This window comes from Panulirus ornatus, chromosome 18 (assembly GCF_036320965.1).
Source record: "Panulirus ornatus isolate Po-2019 chromosome 18, ASM3632096v1, whole genome shotgun sequence".
In the NCBI taxonomy this organism is placed as follows: Eukaryota; Metazoa; Arthropoda; class Malacostraca; order Decapoda; family Palinuridae; genus Panulirus; species Panulirus ornatus.
In genome coordinates this window covers 50,870,628-50,887,916 of record NC_092241.1, presented here as the reverse complement: position 1 = coordinate 50,887,916, position 17,289 = coordinate 50,870,628, and the positions used below count along the sequence as shown (strand labels likewise).

Sequence of the window (17,289 nt, the reverse complement as noted above, 5' to 3'; positions counted from 1 at the left end):
ACATAGCGTCCCTTCCTAGTATACATCGTCCCTTCCCAGTACATAGCGTCCCTTCCTAGTACATAGCGTCCCTTCCTAGTATACAGCGTCCCTTCCCAGTACATAGCATCCCTTCCTAGTACATAGCGTCCCTTCCTAGTATACAGCGTCTCTTCCCAGTACATAGCGTCCCTTCCTAGTACATAGCGTCCCTTCCTAGTATACAGCGTCCCTTCCCATTACATAGCGTCCCTTCCTAGTATATAGCGTCCCTTCCCAGTACATAGCGTTCCTTCCCGGTATATAGCGTCCCTTCCTAGTACATAGCGTCCCTTCCTAGTACATAGCGTCCCTTCCCAGTACATAGCGTCCCTTCCTAGTACATAGCGTCCCTTCCCGGTATATAGCGTCCCTTCCTGGTACATAGCGTCCGTTCCTAGTACATAGCGTCCCTTCCTGGTACATAGCGTCCCTTCCTGGTACATAGCGTCCCTTCCCGGTATATAGCGTCCCTTCCTGGTACATAGCGTCCGTTCCTAGTATATAGCATCCCTTCCTGGTACATAGCGTCCCTTCCTGGTACATAGCGTCCCTTCCTGGTACATAGCGTCCCTTCCTGGTACATAGCGTCCGTTCCTAGTATATAGCATCCCTTCCTGGTACATAGCGTCCCTTCCTGGTATATAGCGTCTCTTCCTAGTATATAGCGTCCCTTCCTGGTACATAGAGTCCCTTCCTAGTATATAGCGTCCCTTCCTGGTACATAGAGTCCCTTCCTAGTATATAGCGTCCCTTCCTGGTACATAGCGCCCCTTCCTAGTATGTAGTGTCCCTTCCTAGCATATAACGTCCCTTCCTGGTACGTAGCGCCCCTTTCTAGTATATAGGGTCCCTTACTAGTATATAGCGCCCCTTCCTGGTACATAGCATCGCTTTCTAGTATATAGCGTCCCTTCCTGGTATATAGTGTCTCTTCCCAGTACATAGCGTCCCATCCTAGTACATAGCGTCCCTTCCTAATACATAGCGTCCCTTTCTAGTATATAGCACCCCTTTCTAGTACATAGCGTCCCTTTCTAGTATATAGCACCCCTTCCTAGTACATAGCGTTCCTTCCTAGTAATTAGCGTGTCTTACTGGTATTTAGCGTCCTTTCCTAGCATATAGCGTCCCTTCCTGGTACATAGCGTCCCTTCCTAATACATAGCGTCCCTTCCTAGTATATAGCGTCCCTTCCTAGTTATAGCATCCCTTCCTAGTATATAGTGTACCCTCCTGGTATGTAGCGTCCTTTCCTAGTATATAGCGTCCCTTCCTAATATATAGCATGCCTTCCTCGTACATAGCGTCCCTTCCTAGTATATAGCGTCTCTTTCTAAGACATAGCGCCCCTTCCTAGTATGTAGCGTCCCTTCTTATTATATAGCTTCCCTTCCTAGTATATAGCGTCCTTTCCTAGGACATAGCGTCCCTGCCTAGTACATAGCGTCCCTTTCTAGGACATAGCGTCCTTGCCTAGCCCACAGCGTTCCTTTCTTGTGCATAGCGTGCCTTCCTAATATTTGCCTTCCTTTCCTAGCATATAGCGTCCCATTCTGGTATACAGCGTCCCTTTTTAGCATGTGTCGTTTCCCCTCCCCGTTACACTTCGTCCCATTCCACTCCGTATATCGTCCCTTCCCACCATGTAACGCCCCCTTCCTTCCCAGCACATGGCTTCCCCTTTCCCCTTAGTACATGGCGTCCCTCCCACAGCCCCTCTCTCTAGTAGGCGGCGTCCCCTGGCTAGTAGTTTTACGACCCTGTGGCGCCCAGTGTCTCGCCTCGCAGTCTCCCGCACCATCATGAGGGAGGGAGGGAGGGGAGCTGGTGGATGAGACCCCCTAGAGACGGGGAGGTGCATGGGGTGCCTTCCTCCCACCTACGGAGGAGGAGGAGGAGGAGGATCACCTCCTCCTCCCCTCCTCCTCCTCCTCCTCCTCCTCCTCATGCAAGGGTCCTCCCGTATGAGGAAAGGACACACACACACACACACACACACACACACACACACACACACACACACACACACACACACACACACACCTCCAACTTCTGCTAACGTCAGCTATGAAACGAAGAGATAGAAAATAGGATGATATTTTTTTAAATAGTCGTCAAAATAGTCGTTTAAATAGACGTGCTGTCAGTGGATTGAATCAAGGCATGTGAAGCGTCTGGGGTAAACCATGGAAAGCTGTGTAGGTATGTATATTTGCGTGTGTGGACGTATGTATATACATGTGTATGGGGGTGGGTTGGGCCATTTCTTTCGTCTGTTTCCTTGCGCTACCTCGCAAACGCGGGAGACAGCGAAAAAAAAAAAAAAAAAAAAAAATATATATATATATATATATATATATATATATATATATATATATATATATATATATATAAAACACAGAGGAATGAGGTCAATTATAAATCTAGCCACCACTTACGAACATCAGAGGAAGATTTTAAGAGGCCAAGTTAAGACTGGATCTCACGACCGAAGGGGATCGAGGACGAGGAGGATGTCAGATGCGACCGTCCCTTGTCACTCGGAGGGATCACCATGGTCACTCGCCACTTATGAAACTAGAAACCTGTGGGTCGGGCGAGCACGGAGACCAAGTGCATCGTCCAGGTAACACTAATCACTCTCCACCTTCCACATCACGAGGCACTGTGCTTCAGCTTCGCCGCCGCCCGTGTGGAGGGAAGAGAGAGGGGTGAGAGAAAGTCAGAGGAGGCGGGTTGACAGGCCATCAACTTGTTGAGAGTGGAAGCGTGTCGGGGTGGGTGGCCCCGCGCCCCCCCACAATCGCCGACAGCAACAGGCAAATGGGCCGGGAAGATCAATGGCACCACCGCTGTTACATTGGGGCCAGTAGCACGCTTGGTCCACACCTCCCTCCCTCCCTCCGTCCCTCCACGCTATACTCTACACACACACACACACACGCGCGCACACACACACACACAGTCAACTGCCTCCTCCTCCTCCTCTTGCTCCTCCTCCTCCTCGCTCCTTCCTGGGTGTATTTCCTGCCATGTCCGTAACCCCCTACAGGAGGGTGTCAAGGTTACGGAGGCCCCTTGGTGGGCAGTGTGTGTGTGTGTGTGGAAGGGGGAGGCGTGGTAAGAAGGGGGTGGGTTTGACGACGGGAGGGGTCTGTGTGTGCGGCGGCGCGGCACAGGTCACGCGGTTGACTTGAGAGGGGTCGCGAACCTCACCGGAGGTCTGGTCACTACGAGAGAGCCAGGGTCACTGTGGGGCCCCGCGCGCCACCCTGTGTTTACATGGTGTGGTAGCCAGGCTCTCGCACTCACTCCGCGCAGGCTCTCTCTCTCTCTCTCTCTCTCTCTCTCTCTCTCTCTCTCTCTCTCTCTCTCTCTCTCTCTCTCTCTCTCTCTCTCTCTCTCTCTCTCTCTCTCGCTACGCAGCCCACACTCCTACCGCCTCTCTCTCTCTCCCTCCCTCCCTCCCTCCGTCGTTACACACAAACGCTTTCCCCAGGTCGACTCATCATTAAGGATTAGAGAGACAAGAGATCGAACCCCATGACATATGCCTGTAAGGCAAGCGATGATGATTTCGGAACCCCGTCTGGTGGTGGTTGGGTGAGGGAGGAAGGAAGGTGAGGTGGTGGTGTAGCGAGTCAGGGCCCCCATCACGCGGGAGTTGATCTTTCCGTCTGAAGTCTTAAATGTCTTTATTTGTCGAGTAAATAGACATCGTTCCAGTCATGGCTTGGGTTATGAAGGGGGACGTGGTGGGCAGGTGGGTGAAGGGGACGTGGGGGAGGTGAAGGGGACTGTGCTGGTTCGCCTCGCAGGCACACCCGTGTTGAAGCAGTCACAGGTTCTTCACCCACCCTATGGGAAGTGGTCTGGGTCCGACTCCCACAGTCAATTGGCCAGGGGTTCATCGCGCCCACGTTGGACGTGGGGGGTGGGTGGTTCAGACGCCCTTGTTAACCTCCCCAGGGGTTCATCTGTCTACCCTGGGAGCTGCCCGGTGCGTCTATGCTTCAAACTCCGCTCCCCTGGGGGAGCGAAAGGCTAGTGGATTGTCAAGGGAGAGGGACGTGTGTGTGTGTGTGTGTGTGTGTGTGTGTGTGTGTGTGTCGGCGACGGCACGCGTCCCTTATCGATTATGGCGTGACACAGGCGGTGGGGTCTCCATCACCCCTGCCATACACCCCCCCCCCCCACCTATACCATACACCCCACCCTTCCTTCCCCCCCAACTAACATGCACCTCTACGGTACACCCTTGCCATACACCCCCAGCCATACACACACCCACGCCATACCACTGCGTATCATACACCCCCCCCCTAGCCATACACCTCTTGGCTATACACCTCCACAGTACACCCCCGTCGTACACCCTCTGCCATACAGTCCATGTTATACATCCCTCTTATACACTTCCCCTACCATACAATCCTGCCAGACAACCGCGTCATACACACCTTGACATACACACCCTGCCATACACACCGTGCCATACACACCGTGCCATACATACCCTGCCATACACATCCTGCCATACACATACAGTCATATTACCCTATCATACATACCTTGTCATACACATCCTGCCATATTACCCTGTCCCACACACCCTGCCATACATACCCTGTCATTCTCCACTAAGTTTAACTCCCGCATACTTCACTGACAGCGACCTGGCACTAATGGCGACATCCGCCCCACTGCCAATACTTATCCAGTGTCATTATCTCGTCAAGCATGTGACGTCCACCTCGTGTGACCATATGTGACCTTGCGAGGTCAAAGGCCGGGGCACCCAGGAGGTAAGAGGTCACCTCTGATCCTCCTCCAGGGCTCCGCTGTAGTTACTGAAGCAGCCACGCGCACTCTATCAACACTATCGGCGTGGTCGACCCCACTGTCTCATTCATATTAGATGGGAATGAGTAGTGTATTAAGGCTGTCCAATAGCCCCACCTTGTCTCAGACCACGAGTGCGCAGCTCTGGCGCCTGAACACGTCTTCGCCAGAAGACCCGTAATCCATCCTCCTCCATCGGCATGGGTTCTGAGGTGCTTCATCACACGAACTCCTCCTTGAATAGCATTCCTGAGGGTACTCCTGCTCCTGCCCCTTCAGGCAGCACCCTCTGTGGGACATCACCGACGCCTGTCCTTCCCCCTAAGGCGTAGCATGAACCCTGGGACCGATCTACAGCCACGCCTCCTTGGGGCACAAAAGCACAGTTTAGTCGGCAACAGACCAGCAGACTCAGAAACCTAGGCAACGCCTCTCTCCTCTTGCAGGAGCCCCGCACAGTTTAGTCGGCAACAGACCAGCAGACTCAGAAACCTAGGCAACGCCTCTCTCCTCTTGCAGGAGCCCCGCACAGTTTAGTCGGCAATAGACCAGCAGACTCAGAAACCTAGGCAACGCCTCTCTCCTTCTGCAGGAGCCCCGCACAGTTTAGTCGGCAACAGACCAGCAGACTCAGAAACCTAGGCAACGCCTCTCTCCTTCTGCAGGAGCCCCGCTCGACTCCATCCCCTCCGTCCGTCCTCCTCCCCCACAAAGGAAGGCCTGACCTCCTTATACTCGCATCTCCCTCACCGTTGCCATAGGAACCCTGCCAGCCCAATTTGACCTTACCTCGCCCCTCCCCCGTCTTACCTAATCCTGGCGTTACATCACCTTTGTACTCACGCAGTAGAGCGGTATCTTGTTACTCATACAGCTGTACCCGCTCTCGCTCCCTCACTCTCACGACGGAAGTTAGAATCTGTGAGGGTATGACGCGCTATTCCCTGCCATACACCTCCTGTCATACTCACTCTTGTCGTACACCTCCTGCCGTACACACTCTGTCATATACATCCTGCCATACACCCCTTGCCATACACACCCTGCTATACACCCCCTCCTATACACCATCTGCCACACACTCCCTGTCTTGCACTCCCTGCCACACACTGGCCAAAATCCTTCCAATACCAATAACTCCGCTCCTCCCTTACTGACAGGAGGAGGAGGAGGACGCCGCTTTGGGCCCACTTGCCACCCTCCTCATGTCCATGTATACTGCGTGTTGTACACCCGCCTCCCCAGACACGTTCCCTCCACCCGTACTACCCCTGTAGTGTGATAAGACAAATGACAGAAATTAGAATTGATAGCAGCGGATCCCCTGCAGTCGACCCCGACATCGTGTTGATAAACTCAACGCCACTCCGTCTCCAGATCCTCGTGTGCCACCTCTAAGCTCTGTGTTTCCCACCAGGCACCTGTTAGAGCAAGCTCCAGGCTCTATACTCCCTACCACACACCTGTAGAGCAAGCTCCAGGCTCTGTACTTCCTACCACGCACCTGTTAGAGCAAGCTCCAGGCTCTGTACTTCCTACCACACACCTGTAGAGCAAGCTCCAGGCTCTCTGTACTTCCTACCACGCATCTGTAGAGCAAGCTCTAAGCTCTATACTTCCTACCACACATCTGTAGAGCAAGCTCTAAGCTCTGTTTTTCCTACCACGCACCTGTAGAGCAAGCTCCAGGTTCTGTTCTTCCTACCACGCATCTGTAGAGCAAGCTCCAGGCTCTGTACTTCCTAACACACACCTGTAGAGCAAGCTCCAGGCTCTGTACTTCCTACCACGCATCTGTAGAGCAAGCTCTAAGCTCTATACTCCCTACCACGCATCCGTAGAGCAAGCTCTAAGCTCTGTTTTTCCTACCATGCATCTGTAGAGCAAGCTCTAAGCTCTATACTTTCTACCACACATCTGTAGAGCAAGCTCTAAGCTCTGTTTTTTCTACCATGCATCTGTAGAGCAAGCCCTAAGCTCTATACTTCCTACCACACACCTGTAGAGCAAGCTTCAGGCTTTGTACTCCCTACCACACATCTATAGAGCAAGCTCTAAGCTCTATACTTCCTACCACACACCTGTAGAGCAAGCTCAGAGCCCTCTACTTCCTACCAAGCATCTGTTCAGCAGGCTCTAAGCTCTATACTTCCCTACGACGCTTCTGCAGAGCAAGCTCTAAGCTCTTGTATTCTAAACTCTTCACTACGCCACAGTCAAGGCTTTGTTCTGTATTCTGTATGCTCTATACACAGGCGATCCGATAACACGACAGTGGTTAACCCTGTGCCCAGTGTTTACTCTGACCATTGGTTTATATGTCGGAGAAGTGTGTGGCGGCTGTGTCCATGGGACGACTAAACCCGAGTTTACGTCGTTGTCTGAGGCAACACCATATATCGTGTGTTGTTGATCAAGTGCGTGTGGAGTGAAAGCCTTTGAATCTGTGGCAGTCGGAGGAATGTTTTGATGAGGCGCTGTGTCTTGTTTGGCTCTGTTGGGGGGAGTCACAGGGAGTCTTTGTGTACTCTTTCTCGTTCTCCCTAGACATATAGATAGATAGAGAGATAGATAGAGATAAACATATGCAGGAGAAAAGAGCAGAAGGAAACAGAAAATGCGAAGTGTCTATCACTTGACACAATATCTTTTCCCTATATAAAGAGAGAGAGAGAGAGAGAGAGAGAGAGAGAGAGAGAGAGAGAGAGAGAGAGAGAGAGATGGGTTTTCTAGAGCCCATAGTCTATAGTCTAAGCCACTCCAACGTCAACATTGTAAGTCATTTTTCCGTAGGTGAAGTTTACATCGTAACCTGTACAGTGTGTAGCCTAACTTTACCTCCCCTCTCGCCCCTGTCGTCTGCGACCTAAGATGGCACAGTGTTGTCTCGACAGCCTCTCCATCTGTGATAGAGTGATCCCCATCTGGGAGCACTACCCCCAAATCTGCGCCGTCTGCCAGTGTCAGTCAACCAGTGGCGTGGACCCCTCTTTTGTTGGCACCTCCACAGCACGTGATCTGACCCCCCCCCCCCCCCCACCTTCCCCTCTTCCCCTCCCTGGCTTTACTGAGAGAGAGAGAGAGAGAGAGAGAGAGAGAGAGAGAGAGAGAGAGAGAGAGAGAGAGAGAGAGAGAGAGAGAGAGAGAGGCTTGCTCAGTCTGTCTTGGGTTCATCCGGGCTTGCTCCAAGCCAGCTCTCTCTCTCTCTCTCTCTCTCTCTCTCTCTCTCTCTCTCTCTCTCTCTCTCTCTCTCTCTCTCTCAGAGCACTGTAATGAAGCTGCCAGGGAAGCAAATAGGATGTTAGGATTTATTAACGGAAACTTGGCGTGCAAAAACAAGAATGTGATATTGCCACTGTTGTAACCGAGTCCAGTTGAGCCCCAACCTCGAATATGCAGTGCAGTTTTGGGCTCCCCACCACTGAGGCAAGGATTTCCCTGAAATGGGAAGCAGTGCAGCCAAGAGCCACAAAATTGACTCCTTCCCTTGCGTACCAAACCATATGAGGATAGAGTACGAGAATTAAACTTCCTCGTCCTGAGCAAGAGGCGTCTCAGAGGCAAATGGATAGCATGTTTTGAAATACTTCAAGGAATTCAACAATGTCGATATTGACCATTTCTTTACAGTAGCACCACCGCTACCAACGAGAGGCGACGGGCTAAAACGAGTTCATCTGGACTGTATGAAATATTTCTTAACCAACGACATTATTAATGCGTGGAACAAGCTCCCAGAAAAATGTTGTTTAGAAAAACATTGTTAATATCTACAAAATGTTATGTTAAAGTAACGTTCTTAATATCTACAAAATTAAGCTTTTGATCACCACTTCTCACTCCTCCCGGTTATGAATAGTTCATGCTAACTTCTCAACCACTGATCTTTCCCTGGCTAGGCTGCGGTAGCTTACCTACACTGATCAACCCAGGTCACCTGCTGTGAGAGAGCGAGTAAGAAGTAATCTAACATTCTACAACATCAGGAATAATGTATGCATGCTAAGTTGCGAGGCTGGAGCTTAAGTTTATCTTAGTATTGTTTTTATAACAAAAAGTGAAGGGATGCATGTCGTTGGTGATGGGATTAATGACATATTCATGTTCATTCTACCTTATGACTTTCTTGCAAACATTTCCTCCAGGCTTATTAATCCTGCAAGGTATTTTTTCTACCTCTTTTCCGTCCTATTAATCCTGCAAGGCATTTTTTTCTACCTGTTTTCCGTTCTATCAGTCCTGAAACGTATTTTTTTTCTTCCTGTTTTTCGTCCTATTAATCCTGCTAGGTATTTTTTTCTTCCTGTTTTTCGTCCTATTAATCCTGCAAGGTATTTTTTTCTACCTGTTTTCCGTCCGGCGTGGTGCCGGAGGGAATGGAGGATGGGGAGGAGAGAGAGAGTCATTGCTTTGCTCTCCTTTTCTACAGATTTTAAGACTTTCTTTTCTTAAAGCAGTGTTAAGGCCACGCCACCTCGCTTGGACCTTGGGTCTACGTGGTCGGTGTAACTCCTCTCTCTCTCTCTCTCTCTCTCTCTCTCTCTCTCTCTCTCTCTCTCTCTCTCTCTCTCTTCCTCCCTCCATGGCTGAACCTGGCACCGTGTGTGTGTGTGTGTGTGTGTGTGTGTGTGTGTGTGTGTGTGTGTGTGTGTGTGTGTGTGTGTCCCCCTCGTCCCCCACTTCCCCCATCCCTTCCATTGCCCCCATGACTCAAGGCTTCGAATATTCCATCAGTGTGTATGTGTGTGTGCCATCCTGTTCTCTCCTGCATCACCATTCATCACACTGTGTATCTTAAGATCTCAAATTCCGTTTGTTCTCTTGTCCTATTATGATCCTATCGCTTCGCTAAGCCTCACCTGCTGATCATATAGGCCTATAGACTCATTATCTTTATGATCCTATCGCCTCGCTAAGCCTCACCTGCAGATCATATAGGCCTATAGACATAATCTTTTGATCCTGTCGCCTCGCTAAGCCTCACCTGCTGATCATATAGGCCTATAGACTCATTTTAGCCTCGTTTGTAGATCATATTGGATTGTAGCCTCATGTTTTTTTCCTAGTCTTGCCTCTTCGTGAGTGTATCAGACACTGAAGCCTTCGCTCTGAGATTCGTGTGTGTGTGTGTGTGTGTGTGTGTGTGTGTGGTGGGTGAGGGAATTCTTTGACCTATACGTTGATATATTCCATTTGACTCAAGTTTTCGTAAGGTTCTGTGATGTGGTCAGTCAAATACAGTGGCTCCTTCGAGATGGTCTGTATCCATTCGCATCCCTCGCATGGAAGTTTTGAGACGCATGTTGTTGTATTGAGCTGATAACTGATTTATCTGTTATTTTTATGTTAACAGAGATACAGCACGGGCAACGTAATCACCATTTCCCGCATTAATGAAGTAGCGTTAAGGACAGGGAACTGAGCCTTAGAGGAAAAAATCCTCATTTGGCCCCGTTCTCTGTTCCTGCGTTGCATGATTACTGTGTGGCCGTTGGCAACTCAAGGGTGGGCCGTTTTGATATCTGTTTCTTTCCCTACACCTCCAAGCTTTAGAACTTTCTACCCTTCTCCTGTCTTTCCCAATAATTATGACCTGGCACACTGTAAAAATCAAGACAGGTTTTTTTTTTTATTTCATTTCCTCCAAAATTCGTAAATATTTTTCCCTTGTCTCTTCCCTTTCATAAGCCCAGCCCTGATGTGGACTTCTGTCTGTCTGTGACTAGAGCCTTCAACGTAGAAAAAAAAGTTTATATGATTTAAAGATTATTTTTTTCATACTATTCGCCATTTCCCGCGTTAGCGAGGTAGTGTTAGGAACAGAGGACTGAGCCTTTGAGGGAATATCCTCAGTTGGCCCCCTTCTCTGTTCCTTCTTTTGGAAAATCAAAAACGGAATGGGAGGATTTCCAGCCCGTCTCTCTCTCTCTCTCTCTCTCTCTCTCTCTCTCTCTCTCTCTCTCTCTCTCTCTCTCTCTCTCTCTCTCCAATGGGTCGGTCTGCCCACTGGCACGTACAGCCAGCCACACCACCACATGTGTGTGTGTTCGTGTTCCCCGCGCTGGTCATCTCCCCCGTAAAATGAGTCTCTGGCTCCCTGCAGCACACACCCTCATCAGCTCACGTTTGTCTGGAGGATAACTGTATTTTTTTTGGGTGTGTGGGTGTGTGTGTGTTGTAGTGTCGCTTGTGCTTTCCTGTGTGGAGCCAGATTCTTGCCAGGTTAGGGGTGTGTGTGTGTGTGTGTGTGTGTGTGTGTGTGTGTGTGAGAGAGAGAGAGAGAGAGAGAGAGAGAGAGAGAGAGAGAGAGAGAGAGAGAGAGGCAAGTGTGCCTTGGGGAGTGTCCTACCCCCGCCTTTGCCTTGTCTCCTAGCACAGGGAGGGTTGGGGAGAGTTCAGTCCAGGGGCCGGTATGGATCATACGCATCCTTCCTCCTCTCCTCATTCCTCCTCCCTCCCCATCAACACCTCTCCCTTCCTCCCCACAATCACCACCACAGGCAGCTCGGAGGCCTCCTCCTCCTCCTCTTCCTCCTCCACATCACACCACCTTCTCTGCGCCACCACATCAACACCCCATTAACCAACCCCCTCCAAACTCGACCCTCCTCCCTTCCTCCTCCTCTGATCGGGGTATATATATATATATTGGAAAGGATCACAATTTTGCGCGTGATCAAGATATTCCTATGAGTCCACTGGGGAAATGAAACACGTTTACCAAATGGCGTCCTAGCTTCGTCTCTTCGATGTATATCAACTGAATTATATTTCTCTCTTGTGTCTACCCTGATGATGTGATTATTACACGAAAGTGCACTTGGGAACTTATCGTGTTTCATTTTCCCCGTGGACTCATACTTGATCACGCGCAAAATTGTGATCCTTTCCAATATATATATATATATATATATATATATATATATATATATATATATATATATATATATATATATATATATATATGTATGTATATACACGCCAGATAATGGAAGGGAAACCTGAACTCTCATCTCACACCAGTCCCTCAGACACCAGTGCCCCTCAACCCGCTTTAAGCCACGAGAGAAACGAGTCTATCACGCGCTCCCGCCGCCATGATGAACTGTTCTGTTTACGGGGTTCGAACCGGTAATACATTACAATTGATCACATAACACAAACACCAAAAAAACCCAGGCAATTATAGGGGGATTATTGATGACCTATTACTCTTATGCGGATTCATCGTCGCTCTAAATGGGGTGGCCGATAGATCATCCCTATTGGTGAGTCTGGCCTGATGATCACCGAGTGATTATTTACGTTAATCATCTGTCTCGTGTGTGGAGATGAACATATCTACCCGTGTGATGCGTCACGGGCATGGCTACATACTGACTCACCTGCCTACCTACGCTGATGTATGATCTGGTATATGTATATATATATATATATATATATATATATATATATATATATATATATATATATATATATATATATATATATATAAGAGGGAACTGAGAAGGGGGCCAGGTGAGGATATTCCCTCAAAGGCCCAGTCCTCTGTTCTCAACGCTACCTCGCTAATGCGGGAAATGGCGAATAGTATGAAAAAAAAATTATATATATATATATATATATATATATATATATATATATATATATATATATATATTGAAAAAGATCACAATTGAGCGTGTGTGTGATCAAGTAAATTTAATCTAATAAATGGGGAAATGAAAGACGATTAGTTCCCAAGTGCACTTTCGTGTAATAATCACATCATCAAGAGAGATACAGGAAGAATTTCTTTTTTTCATACTAATCGCCATTTCCCGCAATAGCGAGGTAGCCTTAGGAACAGATGACGGAGCCTTTGAGGGAATATCCTCACTTGGCCCCCATCTCTGATCCTCTTTTGGAAAAAAAATATTCTCCATATATATATATATATATATATATATATATATATATATATATATATATATATATATATATATATATATATATATATATATATTCTGCTGTGGAATATGTTTTGTTATTTGTTTTCTGTGTTACAATTTAACATTTTGATATAATAACATTTTTTCCCGTTCTTTATCATGTTTTTCCTTTACTTGTTCACGTACATCATCTACACAAGTCCATCAGATCTGGTGGGTTACCGTACCGTCTGGACATCATAATTCCCCTGACCGGTCATAAGATTGTGTTGATCTCAAGGCCTCCTGGAGGTACGATCCCAAACTATAAGAAACAGCGACAAAGGTTAATGTGGATCGTATGACATAAAGTTGTTCTGAACCTCATTCACGTGGGTTCGAGAGCTGCTCCCTGCCCCACTGGACGACTCTGGGATGTGTTTATGGGTTCAGTCGGTTGGCTGTAGGGTGGGACACACTCAGGCCCTGGCCAGCCTAGCATGGGCCAATAGGCCTCTTGTAGTGTGTGTCCTTACTTGTTCTTATGTTCTTCTTGCCATCTGTGAACTGAAGTGAACTGGGTTGAACTCTCCTCGTTCAGTATTGATGACATTCTAGTGCCTGTGTGATGATTGGGTGAGGCCTTTGGTGTTCACACGAGAACGTTAGGGACCCACAGTTCTGCAACGTCGTCTGTCGTAAACTTCGGGGTCGAACTGCAAGACCACGAAGTGTGAGGGGAAGGAAGGAGAGGAAGGTCTGGCCCAGCACGAAACCTGAAGAAGGCGACGTTGGTTCTCCCCGCTGTCGCCTGGCTAGTACTGGTGGGGAGGAGTGCAAGAGGCGCCGTCAGGTTAGAAGAGACGCCGCTAGATGGCAGAGGATGTTGTGCCCTCCTGAAGACCAGTGGGGGGGTACACACACACACACACACAGCCTCATACAGCAACGAAGGATGGGGACCAGCTTCATCAGGTCATGGCGTGGGCCATCGGCAAGACCACCTGCTGCAAGTCATCCACCCAGGACTATATAGATCCAGCTGGCGGAGATCCAGCTGGCGGAAGAAAGCAAAATGTGACACAATCTCTTGATTTTTGAGACTCGTCCCCTTAGGAAGGTACTGGGAGCAGGTGGCACCAGCTGAATCTGACACAGTATAACAGACAAACTCTCTCTTTTTGAACTGCATACGACAGTAGATTTCTGGTCCATCGTGCTCTCTGCAGTGCACCTGGTCGTGTTAAAGGTGAGTGCATAGCCACTACTCCACTGAGGATCACCGACCAGAGTCCAACGACCTCCAGGTAGTAGAGTCGTTCTCTTCGAGGTGAGAGAGGAGGTCGTGAATGGCTGGGGCTGGCTGGATGGTGGTGGTGGTGCTCGACAGACTGCACCTGGGTCAGGTCAGGTTAGGTCGTGTCGTGAGGATAGCTAGGGTCAGGTCAGGTCAGGTTAGGTTAGGTCAGGTCAGGTCGTGAGGATGGCTGGGGACTACTTCCGTGAGGAGGAGACGTCGAAGTGTGAGTGAATCTGAGGTGACGTGTGGGGTCATCCATCGTACACCAGGGAGGCGATGACCACCCCAGCAGGATGACCACGACCTAACCACAGAGGTGTTGTGGGGGTACGACACTGACTCTAACCTTATGCTCCCTCCTCGCTGCTGCTGCTGTAGCGAATGACGTAATGATAATGAGAGTCAGTAGCGAATGACGTAATGATAAACAGTCCGCAGCTGACCAATCAGGTCCCCCACACACAGCTCACCAAGCAGGCCCCCCCACACAGGTCACCAGTCAGGTCCCCTACTACACAGGTCCTACGCATGACTGAAGGCCTCATGTCGGGTGGTGATGACGAGAGCTGGTTGTGCCAGCGCGATGATGACCCCCCCCCCCCCCCCCCCCCAGCATGGAGGACCAGGAGAGCTGATGAAGGAAGCACATTTGGAAGACGTCACTCGCGTCAGCCACCGTCAGCGATGACCTACATGGTCGAGGAGGCTTACTGGGACCCCGTCGAATGTGTGTGTGTGTGTGTTGCACGTTTGTTGAAACCTCCCTCTCACCCGTCCATCTGTCTTTAGTCTGCTCCCACGCCCGTCAGCGAATGGGGGTAGGTGTCTTCCTTGCAGCCAGTATCCTACGCCCCCTGAGCCCCCATGTCTTCCTTGCAGCCAGTATCCTACGCCCCCTGAGCCCCCATGTCTTCCTTACACCCAACATCCTACGCCCCCTGAGCCCCATGTCTTCCTTACAGCCAGTATCCTACGCCCCCTGAGCCCCCATGTCTTCCTTACAGCCAGTATCCTACGCCCCCTGAGCCCCCATGTCTTCCTTACACCCAACATCCTACGCCCCCTGAGCCCCCATGTCTTCCTTACAGCCAGTATCCTACGCCCCCTGAGCCCCCATGTCTGCCTTACACCCAACATCCTACGCCCCCTGAGGCCCCATGTCTTCCTTACACCCAGTATCCTACGCCCCCTGAGCCCCCGTGTCTTCCTTACAGCCAACATCCTACGCCCCCTGAGCCCCCATGTCTTCCTTGCAGCCAGTATCCTACGCCCCCTGAGCCCCCATGTCTTCCTTACACCCAGTATCCTACGCCCCCTGAGCCCCCATGTCTTCCTTGCAGCCAACATCCTACGCCCCCTGAGCCCCCATGTCTTCCTTACACCCAACATCCTACGCCCCCTGAGGACCCCATGTCTTCCTTACAGCCAACATCCTACGCCCCCTGAGCCCCCATGTCTTCCTTGCAGCCAATACCCTACGCCCCCTGAGGCCCAGATATTGCCTGATGGGTCAGGCTTAAGGAGGGAGAGGCCCATTGCCATGGTGGTAGGGGATATATATATATATATATATACCTCTCACCTCCCTCGTGTTTCCACCTGGAGGGCAAAGTGTGTGTGTGTGTGTGTGTGTGTGTGTGTGTGTGTTCATCCGCGCCTGCTGTGGCACGGTGGGGGGGATGTACACGACAGCAAACAGCAGTGTGGTGGTGCGAGAGCTGCTTCATCCCTCCTCAGGAAGGTCCTTGTGTTGTGCTGGTGAGGGTATTTGGTCTGTCTCATACGTGGTCCTCACTGTACAGTGGCCGGCCGGGCTGGGCCGGGCTGGGCTGGGCTGGGCTGGGCTGGGCTGGGCTGGGTTCCCACCTGGTAGGATTGTGTGTGTGTGTGTGTGTGTGTGTGTAAGGGGGGTGTAAGGGGGTCTACCTTCCTGTATGTGGTGCATTAACCAACGCGACTACTTCCCCATTTCCTGGAACTGTCTCTCCCTATTTGTCATACCTATTATCTCGTTTTCATTGCTTCGTTTTCCTATTTTCTTCGAAGTATTTTCCTATTTCACATTGGTTTTCTATTCCCCCGGATTATTTCCCTCTTTTACTCTGTTATTTCTGTTGCCTTAGATTATTTCCCAAAATGGTTTTTCCCAATTCCTTTTATCCCTGGAATTGTATCCCAAATTTCCCACGGCTAATTTCCTTATACCTACATCAGTTATCTTTATCAGAGTTAGTTATTTTTTATCAGAGTCAGTTATTCTTTATCAGAGTTAGTTATTTCCCTGTCGTCCTAACCATTTTCTTTCCCGTATTATTTCCCAGTTTTCGTAATTTTGTATCTCCCTATTTCCATGCCAATATCTCTTGTCTGGTTTTATTCCTGACTATCTCTCATCTCCCTCAACTATTTCCCAGCACTTCCTTCGACAATTTCCTTCATATTATTTTTCCTCTCCATCATTTCTTTCCCCTCTTAGTCATTTGATTAATTTCCCTCTTTATTCCCCTCCCGCCATTCTCTTCAGGTCTTTTCCTGTTTTCCCCTCAACTGTCTCGCTGAATTTCCCCCCCCCCCCCAAAAAAAACCATTTCCGTATTTCCCGTCACACGGTTTCATTTCTTTTCGTTCTTCTCCAGTTGTTTACGTCAGGTACTTCCCTCTACCTTCGACCGGCTTGGTGAGGGGGGGCCGACGCGCCCCAGTGTTCAAGGGAAGTGGAGGGAGTCGAAGATCGAGCGTACAAGTCCACCTCGAAGCTTCCTAAAGTTGCCGTCGATGTCGCTCTTGGCGGTTGACGGATGTGTTTGTGTCCCGACTGAGGCCAGATGACCCCACAGATGAAAGAGGGGGGAGGGAGGAGAGGGAGCTGGGCTCCAGAGGTGGATGGGACTAAGGATGGAATTGAGCTGGAATGGAGAGGGAATGGGTGGGTTGAATTTGAGTCGCGATGGTTAGGAGAACAAGAGGTGAAATTGGGTTGCGTTAATGTGTGTTGGGGGGTGTGTGGGGAGGCCACGGAGATGAAATTGGAATTGGCTTATAGTTGTGAGGAGGAGAATTGGGGTGTGGGGGGAGGAGAATTGGGGTGTGGGGGGAGAATTGGGGTGTGTGGGGAGGAGAATTGGGGTGTGGGGGAGGAGAATTGGTGCGTGGGGAGGAGAATTGGGGGGCGTGGGGAGGAGAATTGGTACGTGGGGGAGGAGCATTGGGGTGTGT

The 17,289-nt window shown here is 49.8% G+C and overlaps 2 protein-coding genes across 6 annotated transcripts in view; one reads left to right on the top strand and one right to left on the bottom strand.

The window, feature by feature from the left end:
* Lasp (LIM and SH3 domain protein Lasp) overlaps nt 1–17,289 on the top strand; it is a 459,511-nt gene that overhangs the window by 153,601 nt on the left and 288,621 nt on the right. The gene's annotated exons all lie outside the window — the stretch shown is intronic.
* LOC139755075 (heparan sulfate glucosamine 3-O-sulfotransferase 6-like) overlaps nt 1–17,289 on the bottom strand; it is a 154,923-nt gene that overhangs the window by 105,670 nt on the left and 31,964 nt on the right. The window contains exon 1 of one of the 5 annotated variants that reach the window (XM_071673154.1): nt 3,238–3,310. The exons of 2 other annotated variants lie outside the window; for them this stretch is intronic. The gene's annotated coding sequence lies outside the window, so the exon portion shown is untranslated. 2 more of the 5 variants (XM_071673155.1, XM_071673153.1) reach the window with 2 other exon arrangements.